Below are 10,360 nucleotides of genomic sequence, written 5' to 3'. Positions count from 1 at the left end.
TTGTCAGTTGCAAAAATTTTAATCTTACTGCCTGCCTTACTAACTTTAATAAGGATAACGATGTGCTAATATTATATGGGCATCTTTTGTCATGATACCCACTGATATTTCTAGCCCTTGGTATGATGACTGTAGACTGCAAGTTCTAAAAGAAATACACGGACAGCTTACTCACCCCCATCGGATGGTAGGACTTATTGTCCTAAAAGTCATGTCTCTAGTTACTCTGCTTGCCACCACTGTGGTTGTATCTGTGTCCTTAACACAAAATGTACAAAATATACAGTTTGTCAATTATTTAGCAAAAAATACCTCTTATGTCCTTAAAACCCAAAAAGATGTTGATGTTAAGTTAAAAATACAGTGTTAGAGATTGGGCATCAAGTCAAAGCCGTGGGTATCTTTCATCATTTTCATCATACCAACCTCGGCCTAGCTCTCCAAAAGCTTCATCAACAGATCTTGTCCATTCAACACGCTCATGTTAGTTTCCTCACCCCTACAGACATGATAAAATCTGTTCTTGATTTCTTAAATAGATTCAATCCTTTCAACCTGGCTCAACGTAACATTGCTATGATCATAAAAATTCCGATTTTCCTGTTGCTGCTACAATGTTTGTTGGTCCTCTACAGAGTCTTCCTAAGACAACTCACTAAACTTGCCTTGAGACATCATTGCAAGCTACAGCTACAAAACAGAACAGGGGGAGATGCTGGGAGTGATGTGCTGTAGATCACTATGGCCAGGCCCCTGCCCAAGAAGAGAACTATCTTCCTTTCCACCCATTCACCAGAGAAACATCCAGCATTGTCTCCTGCAGACCCTAGCCATTCTCCCTGTTCCGATCAGGCCTCCCCTTTTGGTTTCCTTATCTGCACCATAAATAAAGGTGCTGAGGATTCATCCAAGCTTTTTGTCTCATCAGGACAAAGGGATTCCACCTGGCCTCAGCTTTGTAAACTTTATTGTTGTCTTTGTCTTCTTATTTAAGTTTCTTAATCCCTCACCGTCATTTCTCACCCCATGAAACCTTCAGCCAAGAGGGTCCTGGCGGGTGAGTATCCCCCTCCATGATCCAGTCACCTCCCAAAGCCCCCACTATGAGTTCATGAGGCTTTGGGGGGTCATCTAGATATAAACCATAGCAGCATCTCTGTAATACAACTGTTTCTCTGCCAAGAGCAGCAGCAAGTACTGTGTGATGGTACAGAACCTGCTCACTGCCAGCTCCCACAGCACTGCAGAGGGTTACATCTTTGTGCCCGTTTCTCTGATCTCTCATCTCTTTCCTCCCTCAGGTTCTTCCTCAGCTTCGTCTTCTGCAGCCTATGTTATTGTCATTTGATACATTCCCTTGAACTTCACCCTGGCTCTGCTCTGTGTCATCTGGACGGTATCCTCACATGTGGGCTTGCATAGTCGGGAGCGATTTCATCCCAGGAGTGCTCTTGGGTTTTCATTCGGCTTTGGACTTCTCTCCACAGAGACGGTGACAGATGGCATGAATTAGGACACAGGCAAATGATAAGCGGACAAGACAGACTGATTTATTAATGAAGATCATGGACACCACAGTTTCTGTCCATACAAGCAAGTCCTGAGGTAGAGGGTCCAGGTAGCTGTTTCTAAATGCAGAGCAAAACAGCCTTAGAGGGAGACGGCATTAAAGCCATGCAGCACTAATGACAGAGGGTGGCGATGTGAAATGGAGAAAAAGAAAACTCTTGGCCATAATGATCTTTAAAAATTTCAAATGGGAGTATGTGTTAGATGCCTAACTGTTAATGAAAACACAGCTGTGCTTTAAAAAACATTTCTGTCTCTCTTGGGTTATCCTGATGCTTTCCAATGTTTATCTGCAGAAAGTGCTTCTGAAATCTCCCTCAGATCCCCATAAGCAGACTGTGGCTATGCTAGTGCCACTAGAAATGGCCCTGTGCCTGGAGGCCACCTCGCTTTGACCATTTCTCCAGCCATCCAACACCACAAAGCCCGTGCCTTGATGCCGGCCAGGTTCCCTCTGCACAAGAATCTCACCATGGTTTCCTTCTACTTCTGATTGTATCAGAGACTTTTCCCTGCTTCTGTCCACCTGATTGGTGCTAATAATTAAGCAGTCTATTTTGGGGATTCCCCAGAAAATACCAAGAGACCTTGGAAAAGTTGTTCCTGCTGTGTGAGCCTGTTCTTACGTACAAAATAAATATGCGGATACCATCCTTTATTATTTAGCCACAAATATTAGAAATACTATATGTAGAATACCTTGCATTATGATGAGACTAGAGTGTACACTCAATAAGGGTAGATTTTTAATTTTTATTATATGCGCATTGAATATGCCTTAATTTCTTCAGTTAACTCACGTTCTATAAAGTACTTAACATGTACCAAGTGTTCAGCTAATGAATTGTTGAATCAATAATTGAATAAATGAATACACCAATAGATTGACAGCAATAATTATCAATTACAGACCATGTGTAGAAAGGGACCTGGTGGTTGGTCGGTTGGTCACGATGCCAGGACCAAGCCACCCTGTGGGTCATCCAGGGTGACCTCAGCCAGCCCACCCCATCCCTAAGAGCAGAACTGTGTTCCAGACAGTTTGCACCGGACTCCTCCCAGGCCAGATTTCACACAGACCCTCCCTGGAAACCTCAGTCTATCTTAGAAAAAAAGTTTCTTTGGGCCCTGATTTTATCATGACTTTAAAAAATAACAAAAGGACACCTGTCCTCATAAAGAATTTATTGTGTGCTTTGTATCAGCAAATTCACAGTGCATGGGAAGTGAATTCCTAAAAATACCAGCTCCCTGGGCATTGTGCACTTCATCCATGCTGCTCCAGAGGCAGAGGCTGGGGACCCCGGGAGGTGTCACAGGCACCCATTAAGGGCCCAGTGTGCGTCTGGGGCCTGTGTTTTGGGTGTGTGATCTGTCACGGTCGCAGCAACTCGTCTAAACTGGATGTGCTTTTCCCAGAAGTGGAGACAGCAAGCACCCTGCCCAGAGGAGGGTCCCGGAGACCTGCGTGTCTGCTTTTCCCTGGTGGTGGCTGCTCCTTGCGGGCAGCAGTGAAGATTTGAAGAGTTTTAGGAGACAGGGACATGGGCGTCAGAAATGCAGTGGCCCCAGCTGATCGGCCTGTGAAGCACTGGAGCAGGCCTGGCCAATCTCTCTGGCTGCCGTGCCTGCGCTTAAGCTCCCAGCACTTAGGATTCAGGATTCATCCCTGAAAGCTAGAGGGGCAGAGACGGAGTCGAGGGACCTGGGCTCGGGTCTGTCCGCGTCCACCTACACTGTGTCCCTGCGCATGCCAACACTCCCCGGCAAGTCATGGGAGGAGCAAGCAGCGATGCAGAGGTGTGTGCAGGCGTGTGAATATTAAGAAATGAAACAGGGTATCTCTGCTACCGGTGAACAGTTTGGTCACGTGCAGGAGATGGGAATGCGGGTGTCAGACCGGTGGAGGCCACGGCTGAGTCAAGCGCTGAGTGACTTTCACTGCTCCGTTGGAAGCATGTCTGTGCGCCCTTCTTCGATTTATGTTTCTCAAATTGCAAATGCCCTATGTGCTGAAGAACCCCTGGGACCCAGCGCCTGTGGTCTGCGACTCTCTCAGAAGGCACCGTGAAAAGAAACTGTTTCTTGGGTGTGGAAAGAATGTCTCTGTTCCATTTAAATTCGAGACTGCTCCAGTGACAGCGGATCCCTGATTTATCCCTGTAAACTCGCAACCGAGCCAGACATGATGGCGCACACCTGTGATCCCAGCACTTGGGAGGGTGAGGCAGGAGGACTGCCATGAGTTTGAGGCCAGCCTAAATGGCATAATGAGATCCTGTCTCCAAAAAATAACCAAAAAGGAAACAAAACTGGCAACTGTACTTTCAGTTTTATATGAACCAGTGCTGTTGGCTGACCACGTTCAGACATAAATTTGAAAAAGAATCAATGCTTCATGATCATCTGGGAGAACAAACCTCTGCAAATCTGGAAGCAAGCTGCACACTCAAAACTGGAAACCACTGTAGTATAAACTCAGTGGAAAATATGAAAAGGGGAACACTCACCCTCGGTAAGGCACTTTTTGAAAATGTGAACCAGAGAGAAACCGTGTAGAATAGTGAGAGAAGGAATGTGTGATTTGTGATGCCTCCTTGTATTTCTTCCAAATCTTATTTCTGGGTATGAGAATGTTTGCTGGCTCGCAGAATTCACCTAAGCCTTGATCTTCATCTTTAGAATATTTTCTATCATGTCATCCTCAAATATGTGAATTCACCTCTTTCCAAATTATATGTGAGCCCTGGAAAGTGTGTCTCATTATCGGCACAAGGTTGATTCCCTTTTATCTTGAAAACATCTCTATTCTTTGGAATGTTGTCACAAATCTTATCTTTTCTGACACAGAGCTGAGCATTGGTACCTGCTGAGTCCTATCACGGTTTCCTGTCGGACCTGTTGCTTTTTTTGTCACTTTTAATCCAGATGTGCCTCAGGTGTGATTTCTTTTTCCTCTGAAAAGTCTCCATTTGGAGTCACTGATAACACATCATCCTTTTGGTCCTAAACATAAGCTTACAATTTTAAGTATGCATTTTCAATTCTTACATAGAATTATTTTCCAAGATACTGCAAATACAACCTTATTTGATATTTTAACCTAACCATGTAAATAATCTAAATAGCATGTTTTTCTCCAAAGTGCTCCATACTCCATGCTGGGAGCTATAGGAATAGGAAAATGAAATGTTAAGACAGGATTTGAACCTGGAGAGGCCGGGTAGAGAAGTGAGAAGGTGTTCTCCGCTGCAGGAAGAAAACAGGCCTCTGGAGGCCCTGGGGACCCCAGGCCCCACCTGTGTTTGCTTTGAAGGGGCTGCTCTGTCTCTTAAGCCCTGCACTGTGCTGTTTCCGCTGGGCCCATGGGTGTGGGGGTCCCCTGGACCTGTTCCCTGCCATTCACACCCAGCCCTGCAAGGCGTCTCATCGCTCCCAAGGCAGCGCCTGTTCACAGGAGGACATGGCCTCAGGACGAGATTTGCGCAGAGCTTTGCGCAGACTTCACAGCCCGGTCTGTGGGTTTTGTTCGCCTTCTTCATGCAGAAATCTCTGAGACTACATGGGTGACATTTCAGCTCTGTGAACCGCCTTTGTGATCCAGCTGGCTCCGTCTCCACCTCCTCTGGCTTCGATCGCTTTTGCATGGATCCACATGCCTCTCTATTTTTGTCACTGTAGCTTGCATTTTTATTCGGTGCTACACACCCACTCCTCTTGTTGAAACTTCACAGGGTCTAGTTGTTCTTTACTGCTTGCTCACACCCACACTGTTTACAATCTGAAGTCCTGAAGTCGTTCTGAGCTTCTTCAGCCTTTCCATTTCCTGGTTGGGGGAGAATTTTTTCTTCTTTTTAGTGATCATCCAAAAACAGTTTTTATTTATTCTTACATCATGGAGAACAGAACATCCATTTGGCTTCATCCTTCTTGCTATTTCATCTTGCAATTTTCCAAGCAGAAACCCAGTCGCTCTTGTAAATAGTTTAAACATTTGTCCTCAATGTCCACAATCACAGAGACTAAGCAGATCTTTGAACCACTTTTAAAAATTAGCACACTGTCATATTGTCTCAGATTTTTTCCCAGAAAACACAGATATCTTGTCTCAGCATCTTGAACTCATCTGAGAAACTTCCCTTTTGCAGCATACTATTATTTTTAAACAAGCTGCTCACTGAAAATTACCAGTAAGATGTACCCTCTACATGTAGAAAGAATAAAGTCAGTTGGCGATTGAACAGAAAAATCAGATAATCCTACTGCCAAACTCTGTTCCGTGGTGCACACGCAGAACTTCCTAAGCAGTGAGGAGCATGGGGTGTCTGTCCGCACACGTCCTGGGCCCTTCTTTCACTTTCAAATCTCAAGACCAGAGCTCTCCTGTGTGACAGTCTTTCTCTGCTGTTTTCTGAACAGTCACTGTAAGCATGCCTGGATCCAAGGTGTTCACCATCACAGAGATACCCTCTTTGTTTCCAGACCATCCTGTTCATGGCCTTTCATTCCAGGGCGAAGGAAAAAGAGAACAAAAAAGCCAGCAAGGGAGAAATGTAGGCTCCTTCTGCACGGATAAAATAGACGTCAGCTCTCTTCACAGTTTCCTTATTGTACTTTCCTGAGCAACCCTTTTTTCCAACCCAAACCTATGCTCTTGGAATCACAAGACATCAAATACAGGTGGGGGGAATGTTTCAGTCCCATCCCTTCTCTTCTGTGTGTTGAGGAGAAGTGATTTTTGCTGGGCCCCTTCCCCAGGATGGGAGGAGTTTAGATGGGTGAGCATGAGAGCTCCAGTTTCCAATGGGATGCAGCCAGTCCGTTCCTCCAGTCTGGGACAGGCCGCCTGTGATTCTTACTCCAGTGACACTTGTCACTACAATTTTCAAGCGCAAAATGAAACATTAACTCTTGTTTTGAACCTTCTTTCAAAATCAATTAGGCATTGCTCTGCAATGTAGAGAATTTTGTCTTTTCCTTAACTGCATCCCAGTTTTGAGATTATTTGTAAAGTTCGTTTACTCTTATGTTAATCTATGTCAGAGAGTATTATTAGTTAAATCTATGACTCCACTGCATGGTATAGAAATGGAAACTGCTTATTAGGAGAGAGCCACGTTTTAAATTTGAGTAAATTACATACTCCAGATGTTTGCAAGACTTACCTTCAAAATGGCAATATTCCTGTTACATTGACTTGTAAGCCTCAGACTTGCAATAGTAACCCTTACTGAGAAACTATATATACAAACAAACGCTTCTCTTTCTTTTGATAGGAGTAGTACATTCATGGTAAATTAGAGAGAGACACATGGCCTTGTGCTTCATCTTCTTCATTTGGGTACAAATTCCACAGGGAAAAATATTTTGATGTGTTTAGAAGCATATAGTTTGTCCATATATTACCTTTTGCACTTCCCATAATCTTGTGATTCGGGCAAAATGGAGATTCTTGGCATCATAGTGTTGCTATGTGTAGGTGAGGAAGGAGGGACCCTTACATGATGGATCTGAGATTCTCAAATGTAAGTCTTCTGAGTCCACATGCAAGATTTCCATGCAGTAACTTAAGATAAAACCGCAAGTATCAACAATAATAACCACCTACCATTAATATCACACACTTCTTTTGGGCTGAGCAATTTCTGTGCATCATCTTATTTTATTTCATCCTCACCACAGTCCTGTGTGTGGCAGGTTTTCTTATTCTAATTTTATATCGTAGGCACCTTCAGGTTCGTGAAGTTGGGCAAAGTGTCTCCAATCGCACAGATGACAAGCAGGAAGGTCGGGGTTTGAATCCAGAACCACCTGACTGCAAAATTCAATCACATTTGCTTTGGAAAGGTCTAGCCTGGCCTGTGTGTAGATCCTGGGACTCATCTTACAATTCCTATATTCCTTATTTTGTGAAAAACAGAACTACTGAAGGGGAAGAATCTTAGCTTGTTTCCCTCATGTGTTTATCTTATTTACGCTGTACATAATACAGAATTTTCCACTGTGAACACATATCATGGTACTGTGTTAACAGCTTTCATGTGCAGCAGGTGAATAAAATTACAGTCACTGAAACATTTTCATCAGAAAGAAACTACACTGGGATCTAATGCCCCCTGTGTTAGCTGTTAGCTCTTTTCCTCAGGCCTGTGGAGGATGGAGTTTTCAGACTTTTCCCACCCACCTAACTGTTCTTTAATAACTTCTTTTCTTTCCCAAAGCAGCATTCAATATTGTCTCCAAATATGCACAGTTAGTAGCACCACCATCGCTAAAACATTTGCCATTCTCAGTTGGCGCCATTAAGAAAATCCGAGTAAAACTTGTTTTATTTCCCCTGCTGCTTGCTGGGTTGTGAATTGTGTGTACTTCTCCAGAGCCTGTACTGGGGAAAGAAAAGACCGAGGGGGACCAGGTTGACCAGAGGGCATGGCTCGCAGTGGACTCTCGCTTACCGATCCTGATAATAAATTGCACTGCCATGAACCAGTGCTTTATTTCCACTAGATAGGTTGGCTGCGCATCAGTATCTTCTTCGAGAGCCATTCTCAGAACTGTAACTGAGTTAGCTGGCTTCAGCATATTAAGTGTCCAAGCTAGTAAACAGGTTCTCTTTAACCCACTGGCTTTTCTCTCATTTATAAATTCTCCCCTCAGGGCCGGAAGTCCACCCCGCCATCATCGTGCATGGAGTTCTTTCCACTCCCACACTTGAGCTTTGCTCCCAGCCCTAGACCTGGGTTACTCCTACCACCAGTTCCCAAGGCCCATCTCTGTCTGAGCCTTTCAAAGAGGCTCCAACCTTTGTGAGCTTCTGGAGGCTGGAAACTGTCGTCCAGGCCTCTGTGTGTCTAACATGCCTTGCAACGCCTGAGGTTGAGCGGGCTCTCAGCAAGTGCAGTAGAGCTGGAGCCCCGGGACCTCAGTTGGTGCTGGGATGCAGAGATGAGGAAGAGATGATGTCTCCTGCCCACAGCAGCCCCTTTGCTTCTGTCTGTACCCCACACATGTATGTGTTTGTGTGTATGTGTTTGTGTGTGTGTGTGTGTGTGTGCGTGTGTGTGTGTGCATGCGCACCTGCATGGAACTCTTTAATGCTTGTTTTGTATGTGTGTACCTTATTTTCTTAAAAAGACTTCAGGTTGCCAAAAGGAAGAACCAGTATTCATTATCTGTTGCTTTTTCTCTATTATGTTCGCACTATAGGTTCTTAGCATATATAAATTCATTGATTTAGTTATAAACACTCATTTCCTTCCAACTATCTCAATTCCTTCAATGTAAAAATAGACATAAATGTGAAGTTGACATAACATTTTGAATATAGAGACATAGCTAGAGACATTGATACAGGTGTGGCCCAGCCTGGAACATAGTACATACATTTTTTTTGGTACTGGGGATCGAACTCGGGACCTTGTACCTTCGAGGCAGGTGGCAGAACCACTGAGCTAAATCCCCGGCCCATTGGAACGTAGTAGAGACTATTGAAATAATAGGTTCCACATCTTTTTTCCATGTTTACGAGAGCTGTTGATTTTGAGCTGTGGCTGCAGGGACCAAGCCCGAGGCCTTGCACATGCTAGGCAAGTGATCTACCACTGCGCTCCACCCTGAAAGTGCTGTTTTAAGCTCTCACTGCCAGGCCGGTTCTAGCTGTGTGTACACTGCAGGGACAGAGTTGCACTGCAGGGCAGGACTCGAGATCAGTGCAGCCGCAGTGTGGAAACCAGGGGTGGGCAAAGAATGGGGCTGTGTCATTGGCACTGTGGGGATAGCAACTCTGCGCCCTGGGACTCCCAGTCCAGCGCCACAGGGCCTCGGCCCTCGGTCCTCCATCTACTGTGTGCTCCCTTCTCCCGCCTCCGCTGGCATGAGATTCTGCCAGAGCAGAGTTGGGTTTGTCACATGCACAGCAGAGTCACATTTACCTTGCTGAGTCCAGCATTGTGACCTGAGCTAGATCCTGAAATTAGAGCTCTCCATTCATTCATTCATTCATTCAACATCTGTCCCTTGAATAAATATTTAGAAGATGCCATTCCAAGCTCCAGTGACCAGAAAGGACAGAAATCCAGATTTGTATCTTTTCTTAGCCATAAGAAAAATCACCCCCTTCGTAATATGGAAGAGGCCTTTTGGGTTGTGAGGTGTTTATTGATGGCATTCTGACTCCCATAGCTACCTGGTTTCAGTTAGCTTGAGGGGATAAAATTGCTTTTCTATAATGAGTGACTCTGTTTTCATTGTAAAACATGTAGTACTTTCATGCCTTACATTTCTAATTATACAAAAAAAGTGTTAAAATTAAGTTTTTTTCCAAAAGAAAATGACTCAAGTTAGTACGTTGCAGGATAAAAAATTTTTTAAACAATACTAGGGCTTGAACTCAGGGCCTTTGTATTGAGCTACAGCCCCAGCCCTTTGTTTTTATTTTGAGACAGGATTTCTCTAAGTCACTAACCTACCCACGTGGGGTTTACACCTTTGACCCTCCTGCTTCAGCCTCCCAGAGTGCTGGGATTCTAGGTGTGCCCCACCACCCTCGGCAAAGGATTTGAACTCAGGTAGCTAGTGTGGCTCCAGTCCCTGTACACCCAGCAATGCATGTGTACATCCATTCACCAACCCACATTCATTCAACAAATAAGCATGGAACTTCTGCTCCCCACTGGGGTGCGTAGTGCCAGCAATGTGGAGGAGTGCAAACAGGGGTCCAGGAGGAAGACAGGAATGAAACCACAAATGAGGAGAAAGTCACAGGTCACACTGAGGGCGGGGAGCGGTTAAA

General features: G+C 44.7%; 1 long non-coding RNA gene across 1 annotated transcript in view; it reads left to right on the top strand.

The window, feature by feature from the left end:
• Window positions 1-219: 219 nt before the first annotated feature.
• The window catches only part of LOC110350852 (uncharacterized), a 60,923-nt gene continuing 50,782 nt past the window's right edge, over window positions 220-10,360 (top strand). The window contains exon 1 of the long non-coding RNA XR_015444764.1: window positions 220-4,084. This is a non-coding gene — a long non-coding RNA (uncharacterized LOC110350852). The remainder of the gene's footprint in view (window positions 4,085-10,360) is intronic.

Source organism: Heterocephalus glaber, unplaced genomic scaffold (assembly GCF_053883595.1).
Source record: "Heterocephalus glaber isolate CG9 unplaced genomic scaffold, H.glaber_assembly_v1.0 deba00000331, whole genome shotgun sequence".
Classification (NCBI taxonomy): Eukaryota; Metazoa; Chordata; class Mammalia; order Rodentia; family Bathyergidae; genus Heterocephalus; species Heterocephalus glaber.
This window is presented reverse-complemented; position numbering and strand designations above follow the sequence as displayed.